The 18,125-nt window shown below is 32.9% G+C and overlaps 1 protein-coding gene across 1 annotated transcript in view; it reads right to left on the bottom strand.

The window, feature by feature from the left end:
• Positions 1-18,125, bottom strand: part of LOC101889377 (titin) — a 113,527-nt gene that overhangs the window by 55,189 nt on the left and 40,213 nt on the right. The window contains exon 2 of the mRNA XM_059125652.1: positions 5,306-5,348. The gene's annotated coding sequence lies outside the window, so the exon portion shown is untranslated. The remainder of the gene's footprint in view (positions 1-5,305; positions 5,349-18,125) is intronic.

Here is an 18,125-nt window from a genome sequence, read left to right as displayed (position 1 = left end):
AGATACAACGTTGACTACAAATTTACATACATAAATGTCAAGAGTGCCAGCCTGAGGGGGGTTACAGCACCCGGTATTGGTCAAGCAAATTGAAAAAAAGTCCCACTTTAAAAAAAAAATAAAAAAAAACCAAACAAACAGAGAAAATCAGCAAAGCGAACGATAACAAAACAATAGACATTTCAAATGTCATCGACAACAACAAAAAAAGTAGACAATAACAAAACACACTCTCATTTGCGAGATAAGCGCCGTGAAAGAGATGTGAAACAAAAAAGTAGAAGATTGAAAAAAAAAAAAAAAACAAAACAAAATGAAACGCCAGCCAATACACGTTTCATATGCAAAAATTTCAAAATTGTTATTATTGATTAGGTTTGTTTTACATATGTATTTTGAACCAGATTTCGATTTTTGTTTTAGCATCTTTACACACACACATAATACAATGCAGTTACATATGTATGCATGGGTGTGAAGATAATACGGCAAATGCAATGGAATACACTCAGAAAAAAAGGATTATTGTAAAGAGCTCTTCTCGAAACTGTGTGAAAAACACAACTCGACCTATGAAAAAGGATCGGATTTATGAGTAAATCAAATTTTCAAAGTATGTTTTTTCAAAGAAAAATTTTTCAAGAACAAGGCGTGGATTTTTTAAAGGATATTTTAAAGGATTTATTAAGGGACCGTCTAAATCGTGGATATAAAAAAATGACTTTTTTAAAGAAAGCTTTTTTAAATAAGTTTTTGTAAAGAAAATTTTAAAGGACTTATTAAGGGACCGTCCAATGCGTGGATGTAAAAAATGCCGTTTTTAAAGAAAACTTTTTTAAAGAAGTTTTTTAAAGAAGTTTTTTTTTAAAGAATATTTCTTAAAGGTCTTATTGGATTTTTTATAGAAGTTTTTTTTTAAAGAATATTTTAAAGGACTTATTAAGGGACAATCCAAGACGTGGATTCTAAATAAGGGTTTTTTTAAAGAAGGGGTTTTTAAAGAATATTTCTTAAGGTCTTTTTCAAGGACGTCCACGTCCTTTTAGGCTTTTTTAAAGAAGGGTTTATTAAAAAATGCCTTTTTTAAAGAAAGGTTTTTTAAATAAGTTTTTGTAAAGAAAATATTAAAGGACTTATTAACGGACCAAGGCGTGGATTAAAAAAAATGCCTTTTTTAAAGAAAGCTTTTTTAAATAAGTTTTTTAAAGAAAATTTTAAAGGACTTATTAAGGGACCGTCCAAGGCGTGGATGTAAAAAAATGCCTTTTTTAAAGAAGGCTTTTTTTAAAGAATATTTCTTAAAGGTCTTATTGGATTTTTTATAGAAGGCTTTTTTTAAAGAATATTTTAAAGGACTTATTAAGGGACCATCCAAGGCGTGGATTCTAAAGAAGGGTTTTTTTAAAGAAGGGTTTTTTAAAGAATATTTCTTAAGGCTTATTCAAGGACGTCCACGTCTGGGTGGATTTTTTTAGAAGGCTTTTTTAAAGAAGGGTTTATTAAAAAATGCCTTTTTTAAAGAAAGGTTTTTTAAATAAGTTTTTGTAAAGAAAATATTAAAGGACTTATTAAGGGACCAAGGCGTGGATTTAAAAAAATGCCTTTTTTAAAGAAAGCTTTTTTAAATAAGTTTTTGTAAAGAAAATTTTAAAGGACTTATTAAGGGACCGTCCAAGGCGTGGATTTAAAAAAATGCCTTTTTTAAAGAAAGCTTTTTTAAATAAGTTTTTGTAAAGAAAATTTTAAAGGACTTATTAAGGGACCGTCCAAGGCGTGGATTTAAAAAAATGCCTTTTTTAAAGAAAGCTTTTTTTTATAGAAGTCTTTTTTAAAGAATATTTCTTAATTGGATTTTTTATAGAAGGCTTTTTTTAAAGAATATTTTAAAGGACTTATTAAGGGGCCATCCAAGGCGTGGTTCTAAAAAATGCCTTTTTTTAAAGGCATTTTTTTAAAGAAGGGTTTTTTAAAGAATATTTCTTAAGGTCTTATTCAAGGACGTCCACGTCTGGGTGGATTTTTATAGAAGGCTTTTTTAAAGAAGGATTTATTAAAAAAATATTTTTAAGGGACTTATTAAAGGACCTACCAAGGCTTGGATTTTTTATGAAGGCTTTTTTAAAGAAGAGTTTTTTTAAAGAATATCTCTTAAAGAACTTATACAAGGACCAACTAAGGCGTGGATTTTTTAAAGAAGGTTTTTTCAAGGAAGGGTTTTCTAAAGAATACTTTCAAAGGACTTTTTCAAGGACCAACCAAGGTGTGGATGTTTTAAACAAGGATTTTTCTTAAAAACAGATATTTCTTAAAGGACTTATCCAAGGACCAACCAAGGCGTGGACTTTTTAAGGAATATTTCTTAAAGGACTTATCCAGGGTCCAACCAGGGCGTGGATTTCTTAAAGAAGCGGTTTTTTAAAAGGACTTATCCAAGGACCAACCAAGGCGTGGATTTTTTAAAGAATATTTCTTAAAGGACTTATCCAGGATCCAACCAGGGCTTGGATTTCTTAAAGAAGCGGCTTTTTTTAAAGGACTTATCCAAGGACCAACCAGGGCTTGGATTTCTTAAAGAAGCGGCTTTTTTTAAAGGACTTTTCCAAGGACCAACCAAGGCGTGGATTTTTTAAAGAATATTTCTTAAAGGACTTATCCAGGATCCAACCAGGGCTTGGATTTCTTAAAGAAGCGGCTTTTTTTAAAGGACTTATCCAAGGACCAACCAGGGCTTGGATTTCTTAAAGAAGCGGCTTTTTTTAAAGGACTTATCCAAGGACCAACCAAGGCGTGGATTTTTTAAACAAGCTGTTTTTTTAAGGACTTATCCAAGTACCAACCAAGACGTTTTTTTTAAGAAGGAGTTTGCTTTTTCTTAAAGGACTTTTTCGAGGACCAGCCAAGGCGTGAATGTTTTAAAGAAGGGATTTTTGGTAGAAGTAGGGTTGGTAGAAATATCGAGACGTTATAAGTTCAAAAGAAATCGGATGCTTATTTCACATTTTATGAGAGTTTTATTTATTCAAAATATTAACCCGTTGTGGGGGAGGTACTTGATGGGGTGGGCCGATTTTGTTCATTCCCGCACTTAACTTAGCACTGACAAAAGTACTAAGATTTGAAAAGTTGGCACAAAGTTTGATTTTAACTTTTTTGGGGGAGGTACTAGAAGGTGTGGAACGAGGGTTTTCATCTGTAGCTACATGGCGGAGGGTATAGAAATCTAAATAGCATTTCTAACAATATTAACATCAGCAATATAAAGGATCAGAAAACATAAATTTTAAAAAATGTTGGGCCACCTTAAAGTCTTATATACGGGGCTTCTATGGATAAAAGTAATTGTAGAAACTTTTATAGGCCTAGAATATTTTATGAGGGTGGAACTTCTATATATATATATATATATATATATATATATATATATATATATATATATATATATATATATATATTTTTTTTTTTTTTTTTTTTTTTTTTTTTTTGGTAAATAGATCTTCTTTTTTTGGGTATTTTATATTTCGGATACCTTTAGAAAGTCTCATATGGGTATACAAATTTCTAGATATCTCCCATAGACAGGAGATCTTTTACAAATCTTCTATGAATAAAAGGCACTGAACGGCTTTACTTTAGAAAACATTTAGAAGTCTTCAATGGCTAAGAGAACCTTAACACATTATTTTGTTAAATAAGTCGATCTTGATGTTTTCCATAGACGAAAAACCTTGTTAAACTCTTTTTTGGTTTATGTTTAAAGGTCCTGGATCCTTCATTGTTTTTTATAGATTGTGATGCTAGACGACTTTTTTTAAATAAGTCCTTGTTGAGATTTATAGACGTTGTAGACCTTCTAGCGGTCGTCTATGGGCGGCCTTCAACGTATTAAATAGTTGCTAGCTTCTAAAGGTATTATATTTATAACGACTATCAGGAGGTTCTCTCTGGATAGAATAAAATTTTAAAAGCGTTCTGTGGTTAATATGCCCCTTAGGGGTCGTCTTAGTATAAACGACGTCAAAGAAGGATACATGGCGTCTTCTTTGGATATAATACAGTTTAAAGGTCTTCTATGATAGAAGACCGTCTAGTGGTCTTTATTGGCTTTACTGGCAGTAGAGAGCCTGTGCTTATCCAACGTGTTGAAAATCGCCCTCGCAATTTTGTAAACTCAATTAAAACACTAGCTGTCTGCAACTGAACTAAAAGATTTGACGTTAAAAAGTTGAATTTTTTTCTACTTTACATCAGGGAACCCTTTTTCAACAGGTCTCGCCCCATCAGGTGTGAAATTATTCTATTCGACAAATATAACTTCTGGTTAGAATATCCCAGACATAAAACAAGGGAACTGATGAGGATTGGTGGCTCTTTCCGAAACATAGGTATTCCCTGCCTTACCCCCTGGTCAACATTACCATCGTTCTCCACTAATTAACAAACGTTTGTTTTTAAAAAACGTAAATCAAAACACCTTTCTGGAGAAGGCCCACTGTACATGGACATTATTTCATAATACCCCTGCTATATCCAGAGAACAGCAATCCAGTCGTGTAATATTAGACAAAATTCAAAATGCCTTCCATTCACAGAATTTTGAAATTTTAATTCACCAACTAACATTTTTCTCAGAGTGTACATATGCCAACAATGCATGTTACAATGCTATGCAACCAATCAAGCGTCAACAATAACGAAAGTAACATCATATCAACTGAAAAACAACAATAACAAACAACAGAATCAAGCTTCATGTAACGCACAAACCAATTTACATACATACATACATAAATAAATAACGTATTTTCTGAAAAAAAAAAAAAAAACACACGGCTCAAAACGCACAAACCAAAACAATAACAATAGCAACTACAACAACATCATCATAATAACATTTGGTAATGTCATCGTATAAAACAACAAAAACCACTGCCAACAACTACTTCAAGTTAATGTCGTACAAAAGCTTCGATGAAAAAAAGGCTGGAAGAAGCAGAAGAAGAAAAAAAAAAGTAAGCACGCGCTTAACGCGATTCCACTGACTGACTAAATGACTGGCTGGCTGATGGACTGACAGCCAGACTCCACTCGTGGCAGATAGCCTCCTAACACATTAAACCGCTGGGTGTATATTTTGTTGTACACATTGACATACTGTTATTATTTGCTGTTGTGTATATAGCGGGCTGATCTTTCACACTCATGCATGACGGGTAAACAACAACTGTGTTTTTTTGTGGTAGTGCTTGTTTATAGGTAATAGAGGTACGGGGTAAGAAGTTATTGGTAAAAACTTTTTTTTACTCACATTACGAAATTTCGTGTTATCCAAAAATGAAAAAAATTAGAACCTGGAAGGAAAGAAGAGAGGGGAAATTAGTATAAATTGCCAAAATAAAATATATGTAAACATCTGGGATTATAGGACCCAAAATAAATTTATAAAAACCCAAGATTATGGTTCATCTCTGACCCTCCACAAAATGTTTAAGAAATCCACGTTTATTAGTCTATAAGTCCCTCTAAAAAAATGTTTAAAAAATCCAAGTTTATTGGTCTATAAGTCCCTCTGAAAAAATGTTTAAAAAATCCACGTTTATTAGTCTATAAGTCCCTCAACAAAAAAGTTTAAAAAATCCACGTTTATTGGTCTATAAGTCGCTCTGAAAAAAATATTTAAAAAATCCACGTTTATTGGTCTATAAGTCCCTCTGAAAAAATATTTAAAAAATCCACGTTTATTGGTCTATGGGTCCCGCTGAAAAAAATATTTAAAAAATCCACATTTATTGGTCTTTAAGTCCCTCTGAAAAAAATATTTAAAAAAATCACGTTTATCGTTCCGCGGGCGCCTCGGAAAAAATGTTTAAAAAATCCACGTTTATTGGTCTATGGGTCCCTCTGAAAAAATGTTTAAAAAATCCACGTTTATTGGTCTATGGGTCCCTCGGAAAAAATGTTTAAAAAATCCACGTTTATTGGTCTATGGGTCCCTCTGAAAAAATGTTTAAAAAATCCACGTTTATTGGTCTATGGGTCCCTCTGAAAAAATGTTTAAAAAATCCACGTTTATTGGTCTATGGGTCCCTCTGAAAAAATGTTTAAAAAATCCACGTTTATTGGTCTATGGGTCCCTCTGAAAAAATGTTTAAAAAATCCACGTTTATTGGTCTATGGGTCCCTCTGAAAAAATGTTTAAAAAATCCACGTTTATTGGTCTATGGGTCCCTCTGAAAAAATGTTTAAAAAATCCACGTTTATTGGTCTATGGGTCCCTCTGAAAAAATGTTTAAAAAATCCACGTTTATTGGTCTATGGGTCCCTCTGAAAAAATGTTTAAAAAATCCACGTTTATTGGTCTATGGGTCCCTCTGAAAAAATGTTTAAAAAATCCACGTTTATTGGTCTATGGGTCCCTCTGAAAAAATGTTTAAAAAATCCACGTTTATTGGTCTATAAGTCGCTCTAAAAGAAATGTTTAAAAAATCCACGTTTATTGGTCTGTAAGTCCCTCTGAAAAAATGTTTAAAAAATCCACGTTTATTGGTCTATAAGTGCCTCTGAAAAAATTTTTAAAAAAATACACGTTTATTGGTCTATAAGTGCCTCTGGAAAAATGTTTAAAAAATCCACGTTTATTGGTCTATGGGTCCCTCTGAAAAAATGTTTAAAAAATCCACGTTTATTGGTCTATAAGTGCCTCTGAAAAAATTTTTAAAAAAATACACGTTTATTGGTCTATAAGTGCCTCTGAAAAAATGTTTAAAAAATCCACGTTTATTGGTCTATGGGTCCCTCTGAAAAAATGTTTAAAAAATCCACGTTTATTGTTCTGTGGGTCCCTCTGAAAAAATGTTTAAAAAATCCACGTTTATTGTTCTGTGGGTCCCTCTGAATATTTGTTTAAAAAATCCACGTTTATTGTTTTATGGGTCCCTCTGAAAAAATGTTTAAAAAATCCACGTTTATTGTTCTATAGGTTCCTCCGTAAAAAATTTTAAAAAATGTTTAAAATATTGGTCTATGGCTCCCTCTGAAAATTTATTTAAAATTGTTTAAAATTTGTGAAAATTCCCCCACCTTATTATACCACCCCACCTAAATAGGTGGCTTGGAAAAAAAGCGAAAGAAAAACGCCAAAGACAACATGAAAACAAATGCACAAAAGAAGCCTAACAAAATCTAACTAAATAATGATGACAGCAAATACAACAATAATTACAGCTACAACAACAACTATGTCAAACATGATGACGATGTTGTAGCAAATGATGATGATGATGACGACAACGGCAATGATAATAAATGGCGTTGGATAATTGCAATGAAAAATAAAAACGAAGTGTATCAGAAAAAAATCCCCAATTGAAAAAAAGTGGAAAACCCACTATTTTCACAATTTTCAATAAAAACGCCACAAACACACATACATACATTTTAATGCAATATTATTAAACTTGAACAATTTGTAAGTATGTATGACCGACAGAGCAAATGGAAGATGACCGTAAGTCGTAGAGAGCAGATGGGATATTTTCCGAGACAATTGATTGCCGTATTTATTACCTTCTTCATCGTGACTAATAAAAATGTTCTGCTGCGCTCTAGTTTTCAATTACTTGACCAATGACCTACTTTATAATTTTGGTTTTTTAAAAGAACACAATTCCACATAAATTTAATTTGTGGGAAATCATGCCTTCACTTAAGACCCACTTGTTTGTACTCCCAACCTGAAGCGTTAATTGCCTGAAAACATCAATAAATTAACATTTAAACGGATAATATACTAGCGCCACCTATATGTCACTTCATTTAATTGCCAAACCAGCGTCTCTTGTTTGAAACCCAGAAATTACGACATTCTTCGGTTCACTGAATTTCTACGTTCCTACATAAACAGATGCTACACATAAATATATATTTATGTAGATTACTCATATTTGAGAAATTTGTTTACTCTACCCTTCTCTCCTTTGCTTCTGGAATTATTGTTTACTTTTAATGTTTCTCAACGCAATCGTAAACAAACAAAAGTGACTTTCTGTAAAATTATGTACATGACCTAGGTCACCGCCTTTCCGAGTAATAGCATAAATAAACGCCAGTAGTTACCACCAACCCCCCTTTTTCTAAGGCAAGGCAAATATATTTTTTTTTTGTTTTGGAATCTTATCTGGGTTAAATATTGTTGCTTTGTTCTATTTCTAAATAGGTATATTTGCTTATACGTAATCTGATAATCGCACTCGAAATAACAACAATTTTCTATGGTTGTATGAAAACAATATGACCATAACTGCTTTTAGGAACGGCAGATTCCACAGAAATGATTAAAATCACTGGGAGAGTATCTCCATAAATATAAAAGATCGGCAAAATATTTAAAGGAGAATTCTAATGCATAGAGGACATCTAGAAGAGCATAGGAATATTTAAAAACCCAAATATTTAGTTGTATAGGGCTCAGCATAGCCTTGGACTTTAACAATGTTTTCAATGCTATTGGGCGCCATCTAAACATGAATTTTTAAATTGTTTAAAAACAATGTAAAAACAATATTTTCCATGTTTTATTCTGACATAAATTTTTAAAAAATTATGAAATAAATAAATTATTAATTATTTATGTGAGAATAACATTGAAAATATTGTTTTTATAACCCTGAATAAATTGTTTAAAAATTCATGTTTAGATGGCGCCCATCAGCATTTAAAACATTGTTAAAATTCAAGTCCACGTTTAGAAGGCGTTGCATAGCATTGAAAATATTGTTTAAAATCTATGGTTAGAGGGGTTTTAATAGCCTTGAAAACCTTATAAAAATACACGTTTAGAGGACACATGTTCAGATGGCGCCCAACAGTATTTAAAACATTATTAAAATAAAAGTCCACATTTAGAAGGCGCTGAATAGTATTGAAAATATTGTTTAAAATCGATTGTTTGAGGGTCTTTAATAGCCTTGAAACCCGTATAAAAATACACTTTTAGAGGACACTGGAAAACCTTGAAAAAATATTGTTTAAAGGTCGGCGTTAAAAAGGCACCTTAATCCACGTTTAGAGAACGTTTAAGAACCTCGAAAATATCATTTAAAATCCTCTGTTAGAGGGCTTCCAATAGCCTTGGAATTTTAATGCATAGAGGACATCATCTAGAGGAGCATGAAAATATTTAAAAACCCACATGGTGAGGGGGTTGGGGAAAGCTTTCAAAAAAATCGTTAAATACTTAGTTGTAGGGCTCAGCATAGGCTTGATAATATTGAAAAACTAACTAAGAAAAATACTGATAATAATGGATTTAAAACCAGGTTTAAAGAGCTCCCAATAGTTTTGAAAACATTATTAAACATTCCAGGTATAGAGGGCGCTGAGTGTCCTTGACATATTGGTAAAAATCCACGTTCAGAGGGCATTCAATAGCCTTGAAAATATTAGCTTAAAGTCCAAGTTAAGAGAGTGTTCAATAGATTTTAAAAATGCGGTTTAGAAGTCTTCGTTTAGAGAACACTTAATAGTTCTGAAAATATTTAAAAAAAAACTCCACGCTAAAATGACATTCTATAGCCCTGTAGTCCACTTTTAGTGGGGGCTCAATAGCCATGAAAACGTTTTTTATTAAAAATTTAAAACTTAACATGCTTAAATGCTTAAAAGAAATTCAGAGTTTACAGGCTGCCCCGTTGCTTTGAAAATATTATTTAAAAATCCACTTTTATAGGACAAAAATCCAAGTTTAGAGGGCGCTTAATAGTCTTGAAAATATTGTTTAAAAATCCTGGTTAAATGGGCGTTTATAACCTTGAAAATATTGGAATAAAGTTCATTTAAAGGCCACTTAATAGCTTTGAAAATATTGTCCAAAAATTCGAGGGCGCTTAACAGCCTTGCAAATTTTCTGCTATTGTTAAAAATCCACGTTTAGAGAAGCGCCCTCTAAATAGTCTCACAAATATTGTTCAAAAATTCCACATTTAGATGGCGCTCAATAGCAATGGAAATATTGTTCATAAATTCCACTCAATAGTCTTGAAAAAATTGTTATAAAAATTCACGTTTAGAGGACGCTCAGTATCCTTGAAGATATGGATAAAAATCCACTTCTAGGAGGCGCTCAATAGCCTTGAAATTATTGTTGAAAAATTCATGTTTAGAGGGAGCTCAGTAGCCTTGAAAATTTTGCAAAACATGTCTACGATTAGAGGCCGCTTCACAGTCTTAAAAAATCACTGTTAAAGGGCTTTCAGAAGCATTGAAAATATTGTTAAAAATTTATAAATTGTAAAGATTTATAAATTTATTTAGAGGACGTCCAAGAAATATTGTTTAAAAGTCTACGTGTAGAAGACGCCTTATAAAGTGTTGTTAAAAATCCCACACTTAGAGGGCGTTTCATGGCCTCAAAATATTAATATTATGGTTCAAAATTCCACGTTTAGAGGGAGCTCAATAGCCTTGAAAATATGTTTCAAAAAATCCACGTTTAAAGGGAGCTCAATAGCCTTGAAAATATGTTTCAAAAAATCCACGTTTAGAGGGCACTCAATAGCCAGGAAAATATCGTTTATAAAAAGCTTTGTAGCCTTGAGAATATTATACAAAATTCAGAGTTTACAAAGCACTCAATTGCTTTGAAATATTTTTTAAAAATTCACTTTCACAGGACGCTCAGCACCCTTGAAATGTAAATAAAAATTCACTTCTAGGGGGCGCTCTATATCTTTGAAAATATTGTTAAAAAAACCACTTTTACAGAAAGCTCAGTACCCTTGAAAATGTAGGTAAAAAATCACTTCTAGGAGGCGCTCTATAGCTTTGAAAATATTGTTATACGCTCAATAGCCTTGAAAATGTGGTTTAGAAATCCACGTTTAGAGACGCTCAAAGCCTTGAAAATATGGTTTAAAAATCATCGTTTAGAGGGCTCCAAATAGCCTTTAAAATATTGTTCAAAAATTCCGCGTTTAGAGAACGCTCAGTACCCTTGAATATAGGTCAAAAATCACGGTAGCCTTAAAAATATTGATAAAAAATCCACGTTTTGAGACGCTCAATAGCCTTGAAAATATGGTTTAAAAATCAACGTTTAAAGGGCGCTAAATAGCCTTGAAAATATTGTTCAAAAATTCCACGTTTAAAAGGCTCTCAATAGCCTTGAAACTGTTGTAACATACGTCTACGATTAAATGACACAAAAATTATATTGACTTAAGTGCGTTGTTAAAAATTCAACATTTAGAGGGCGTTCCATAGTCTCAAAATTATTTTTTTTTTAAATCCACATTTAGAAGGCGCCTCATAACCTTGAAAATATTATTAGAAAATTCACGTTTAGAGGGCGCTTAATACTCCTGGAATCATTTTCAAACGCCCACGAAGAGAGGACGCTCAATAGACATTAAAACGTCGTTTATAAAATGCTTAAAAGCCTTGAACATTTTAAAGTTTAGAGCGCGCCTTGAAAATATTTTTAGCCTTGAAAATATTTTTTTTTAAATCCACGTTTAGAGAACCCTCAATATCCTTGAAAACCACATTGAGAGGGCTAGGGAAATTTTTGAAAAAATGGGCTTGCTATAATATTTGAAGTGTTGTTTCAAAATCCACATCCAGGGAGCACCGAATAACGTTGACAATATTATTTATAAATCTACGTTGAATAAGGCTGTGAATAATTATATTTTTTTTTAAATCCACATCCAGGTAGCTTCGAAAAACATTGACAATATTATTTAGAAATCTACGTCGAATTGGGCTATAAATAATATTGAAAGAATTTTTTTAAATTCCACATCCAGGGATCTTCGATTAACATTGATAATATAATTTACAAATCTACCTTGAATAGGGCTTTGGATAATATTGAAAATATTGTTTAAAAATACACATAAAGAGAGTTTGAAATAACATTGAAAGTATTTCTTAGAAATTCTCATCTAGAGTGCTTCGAATAACAATGAAAGTATAGTTCAACACTCAAAGTTTAGAGGGCGCTCAATAGCTTTGAATATACATTTTTAAATCTTTTAGGAGGCTTGGAAAAACTTTGATAAAATTATTAAATCCCACGTTTAAGGTACTCCGAATAGAAAGCAGTTTTCACTTCCAGGCGACGTCGAATTAAACTGAAAAAAATTCTTAAAAATCCACGTCCAGTGAGCTATCAATAATAAAGTAGACATTTTTTTTAAATTTTACCCCCTAGTGGACTTTGAATAACACTAAAAATATTATTTAAAAATCGGCATTTTCGGCGTGTTCTGTCTCCCAACTTTATTACAATCAAATACAGATAACAAAACACCTGAAAGCTTTGCCGGTTCTTTGTTTACGCAAAACCAGACAGCAACGGAACAACCCCACATTTCACCCCTCCCAAAAACAAAAATTCCGATAAGAAATATAGGTTATAAAACATATTATTTGGCCTTGTTTAACGTCAGGTTTATCTGTCGTTTTGTCATTGCCTGATAAGAGGTATATCTTAAAAGGTGTTTTTTTGATTTTTTTCTCTATTTGTTTTGTTTTGCAATGACATTTGTCGCCGTACACACTCAGAAGAAATGAGTGTGTGTGTGCAGATGTTGTTTTAACACCGTTTTTTTATTCCACCTGAAGTATCCGATGAAGGAAGTGTTGTAGGAAGGTGTTTTTTATGATTTAAAAATTAATTGTTTGCTTAGGGTTTAGTTTTGTTTTCATAATTATTTGTTTATAGATAGCGCTTTTTTAAATGGCCAATAAATCACCTAATAATTGTTAATGTTATTTGAAAATAATTTCATAATTTTTTAGAGCTTTGTTTCTTCCAAATCATAATTTGAAGTGCTGCCTTAAAAAAAATTTTAAAAATTCATGGTAAGTTGGCTAGGAACAATTTTGAAATTATTGATTTGAAAATTCCACGTGTAGGATCCATTTGACCCTTTTGGTTTTGAAAATAGAAGGCCTGAAATAATGATAAAAATATAGGTCACAAATTCACGGATATGGGGCACATTCGAAACTATTGTTTTAAAATCCACCTCTAGGTGATTTACAATAGTTTTAGAAATATTATTTAAAAATTAACGAGTAAAGAATAAGAATTATTTTGAAAAGGTAGTTCAAAACTTCACCCATAGGTGGCTTAAAATACGTTTGAAAATACTGTTTCAAAATCCACCTCTAGGTAGTTTAGAACAGCGTCAGAAATATTATTTGGAAATTAACGTGTAGAGAATAAGAATTACTTTGAAAAGGTAGTTCAAAACTTCACCCATAGGTGGCTTAAAATACGTTTGAAAATACTGTTTCAAAATCCACATCTAGAGGTTTGAGAATAGATTTGAAAATATTGCTTCGAAGTCCATTTATAGAAAGCTTAGAATATTGTTTAAAGCATTCTTTTAAATCCACGTTTAAAGAGCTTAGAATATGCGTTAAAATATTTTTTTTAAATATCCACGTGTAGGTGGCTTCGAAAAGCTTTAAGAATGTTGCTTAAAAATCGTCGTACAAGAGGCTTAGAAAATATTTGAAAATATAGTTAAAATATCCCCATGTAGAGGGCTTAGAATATTTTTTCAAAATATTGTTTAAAAAATCCACGGGTTGAGGTTTAGAAAAGGCTGATCATAATTATCGCAAACTACACGTGTAGTGGGCTTAGAATAGTTAAAAATTTCACATGTAGATGGCTTAAAACAGGCTAAATATAATTTATTTTAAAAGTCTACGTCTAGTCGTCTTTAAAGGGCTTCTATTGGAAATATTGTTTAAAAAATCCAGGTATAAGTAGCTTAGAATATCCGATACAATAGGTTTGAAAATAATATTTAAAAATCCACGTCTAGGGGCTAAGAATTTCATTTAAAATATTGTTTGAAACTCCATGGCGTAGAATAGAGTTGAAAATATTATTTAAAACTCCACGTGTAGGGGACGTAGAATAACTTTAAAACTATTGTATCAAAATCTACGTTTCAAGAATATTTCACTTTTATGGGGTTTAGAAAACCATTGAAATTTTTGTTTAAAACTTCACGTGTAGATGGCTTTGAAATGTTGTAAATTATTGTTTAAAACTCCAGGTGTATGGTGAGTTAAAATATTTTTTGAAAGGGAAGTTTGGAAATTCACAGATAATAGGCTTAGAATACTTTGGAAAATACTCTATCAAAATTCACGTCTAGAGGGCTGAGAAAAGCTTTGCTAATATTGTGAAAAAGTCCACATGTAGACGGTCTAGAATATCGTTTAAAATATTGCAAAACAGTGTAGGTGTAGTAGGCTTGCAATAGATTTGAAAATATTATTTAAAATGGTTTAAAATTCGCGTGTTGGAGCATAGAATTACTTTGAAAGTATTGTTTACAAATTCAAGTGTAGATGGCCTTGAAAGGTTCTGAATTACTGTCACAAAAATCCACTTATATAGGGTTTAGCATAGTCTCTAGAAAAATGGTAAAAAGTAGATGGGAAGGTGACTTAGGATTGCTCTGAAAACATTGTTTCCAAATCCACATAAGGTTTCGAAAATATTGTTTGAAAATCCACATGTAGAATATCATTTAAAATATTGTTTAAAAATCGTCGCTTTGGATCTTTAAAATAGATTTAAAAATATTTTTAAAAGTTCACGTACAGGGGGTCTGGAGTAGTCTCTAAAAGAATGTTAAACAAGTGAGAATATCTCAAAAACATTGTTTCAAAATCCACGTATAGAAGGCCCAGAAGACCAATTTACAAATTCAAGGATCCGGGGCTTAGCATACATTTGAGAAAAATCTTTTGAGATCCACATGAGGAGTCCGTAGAATTGGTTTAAAAATTATGATGTGGGTTTAAAATACAAGGTAAACAAAAAAACTGCAACAAAGTCAAATTTCAAAATTTTTACAATTTTTTTTGTCGGAAATAGCATCAAATTTCAGAATAAGTTTTGATTTGTTCGAATTGGTCACCTTTGGCATTAATTATGGCCTTCAAATGGCCAATGAAACCGTCACACGCTGCCCGAATGTCGCTCTGCAGTATTTTGACCCATTCCCGGCTAAGCGCATGCTTGAGGTGATCGACACTTTGGTATTTTTTAGTGCCAACCTTGCTTTCCAAAATACTCCCGACAAAATAGTCCAACGGATTGGTATACGGAGATTTTGGTGGCCATTGTGCGCTGGAAATGAAGCGAGGGACCTCGTTTCGTAACAATTCTTGGGTGGCGCGTGCTGAGTGCGATGGTGCTGAGTTCTGTTGGGATTTCCAAGTTCTGCGGCCAAAATGTTTGCGTTCCCAAGGCATTCATACAACCTCCAGAATATTTTCGCAATAATATTCGACATTTATTCTGATGCCACGGTCGATTAATACGAGTGGAGAGCGACCATTGGCTGTTATGGCGCGTCCCACACCAGCACCATGGCCGGCGCTTGAGTTCTGGTGGCTAATCGAAGGTGCACATTTTCAGCTGACCTCTTTGGCAAGTAAACACGATCATTTTGTTTGTTTACAAACTGCTGGACAACGAATGTTTTCTCATCGGAGAAAACCGAATTCGGCAGTTCACCACTTTCGGACAAGCGAAGCAACTCTTTAGCTCCTTTGAGCCTATTTTCTTTCGGTTGCGGTGTAAGTTCTTGCACTTTTTGGAATTTCAATGGCTTTACCCCGAGCTTATGTTTCAATATTTGCCGAATGGATTATTGCTATATGTTCCGCTCACGAGCCATTTTCGGCATTTCGGCGACGTGGGTTTCGATCAAGTCGTTTCTTTTTATTTTCGAACCATTTCTGCTGATGTTGCCGTTTTCCGTCCACTTCCGTCCACTTCCGTCCACTTCCTTGATCACGGAAACGAGCGATGGTACGAGACAAAAAAGATTTATTCACATTTAAACGCTGGAGAGCTCTAACGATAGCCACTTTTGGTTTTCCAACCAACTCTAAAGAAATCACACTATCACGCTTGTATCACATCACGAATAACTTTTTTTCTGGAAAATTCTCACCAAAATGCTTTTGTACGCTTATAAACAATATAATGAGCTGTCACTGGAATAATTTTAACAGTTGTCGGACGAGTGGCTTAGAAATTACAGCAATCTGAAGTTGGTTGCAGTTTTTTCATCTCAACCTGTAGAGGGCATAGTATCATCTTTAAAAATATAGCTACAGCTTTTAAAATTTGTGGAATTTAAGCAGAAATTGTCATCTTCCGCACTTGGTTCCCTTTCCACCAGAAATCTCTTCCCTACTGCCTAACTATCCATTTACGTGATAAATTCCAATAATAATGCCAAAACAAAATATTCACAACGCCATTTGTTTAATCGGCTCACCGAAATGACCGACATTTCACTTTTTTCTTTTAATTTAAATATCTGCAGGTGAAGAAAGTATTTTTTGTCACGGGCATTGCAGGTTTTTTTTTTTTGAATCGATTCGATTATTTTCAATTTTCTCCCGTCGCTGTAATTTATTTTGTTTTTTTTTTTTTTTTCCTACTTGCTTCTTGAGCTATGAACCCCAAAGTTATTTATAACAAGTAATAGAAAAGAAGCAAGCAAGCAACAACAAAAACAACAGAAAAAAATCAATGATTAGTTTTTGCTCTAGTTTTTGTAGCTACTGCTGCTGTTGCTGTCAATGGTGTCGATATTGACGCTGGATTTTACCGCTGTCATTGGCAATAATTGTCAGCGGCTGCAGCAGCAAATAACTTTTATGGTTTTTTTTTAATTTTTTCAGAGGTGCCCACAGGCCAATAAACGTGGATTTTTTAAACAAATTTTCAGAGGGACCCACAGACCAATAAACGTGGATCTTTTAAACAAATTTTCAGACCAATAAACGTGGATCTTTTAAACAAATTTTCAGACCAATAAACGTGGATCTTTTAAACAAATTTTCAGAGGGACCCACAGACCAATAAACGTGGATCTTTTAAACAAATTTTCAGAGGGACCCATAGACCAATAAACGTGGATATGTTAAACATTATTTCCGCGGGACCCATAGACCAATAAACGAGCATTTATTAAACAAATTTTCAGAGGGACCCTTAGAACAAAAAAGGATTTTTTAAACATTTTTTCCGCGGGACCCATAGACCAATAAACGTGGATTTTTTAAACAAATTTTCAGCGGGACTCATAGACCAATAAACGTGGATTTTTTAAACATTTTTTCAGCGGGACCCATAGACCAATAAACGTGGATTTTTTAAGCATTTTTTCAGCGGGGCCCATAGACCAATAATCGTGGATTTTTTAAACAAATTTTCAGCGGGACCATAGACCTATAAACGTGGATTTTTTAAACAAATTTTCAGCGGGACCATAGACCAATAAACGTGGATTTTTGTAACTTTTTTTTCAGAGGCACCCATAGACCAATAAACGTGGATTTTTTTAACTTTTTTTCAGAGGCACCCATAGACCAATAAACGTGGATTTTTTTAACTTTTTTTTCAGAGGCACCCATAGACCAATAAACGTGGATTTTTTAACTTTTTTTCAGAGGCACCCATAGACCAATAAACGTGGATTTTTTTAACTTTTTTTTCAGAGGCACCCATAGACCAATAAACGAGGATTTTCTTAACTTTTTTTTCAGAGGCACATACGGACCAATAAACGTGGATTTTTTAAACAAATTTTCAGAGGCACCCATAGACCTATAAACGTGGATTTTTTTAACTTTTTTTTCAGAGGCACATACGGACCAATAAACGTGGATTTTTTAAACAAATTTTCAGAGGCACCCATAGACCTATAAACGTGGATTTTTTAAACAAATTTTCAGAGGCACCCATAGACCTATAAACGTGGATTTTTTAAACAAATTTTCAGAGGCACCCATAGACCAATAAACGTGGATTTTTTAAACAAATTTTCAGAGGCACCCATAGACCTATAAACGTGGATTTTTTAAACAAATTTTCAGAGGCACCCATAGACCTATAAACGTGGATTTTTTAAACAAATTTTCAGAGGCACCCATAGACCTATAAACGTGGATTTTTTAAACAAATTTTCAGAGGCACCCATAGACCTATAAACGTGGATTTTTTAAACAAATTTTCAGAGGCACCCATAGACCTATAAACGTGGATTTTTTAAACAAATTTTCAGAGGCACCCA

Source organism: Musca domestica, unplaced genomic scaffold, assembly GCF_030504385.1.
Source record: "Musca domestica strain aabys unplaced genomic scaffold, Musca_domestica.polishedcontigs.V.1.1 34, whole genome shotgun sequence".
Classification (NCBI taxonomy): domain Eukaryota; kingdom Metazoa; phylum Arthropoda; class Insecta; order Diptera; family Muscidae; genus Musca; species Musca domestica.
The sequence above is the reverse complement of the archived record's forward strand: the minus strand, read 5'-3'. Positions and strand labels throughout refer to the sequence as shown.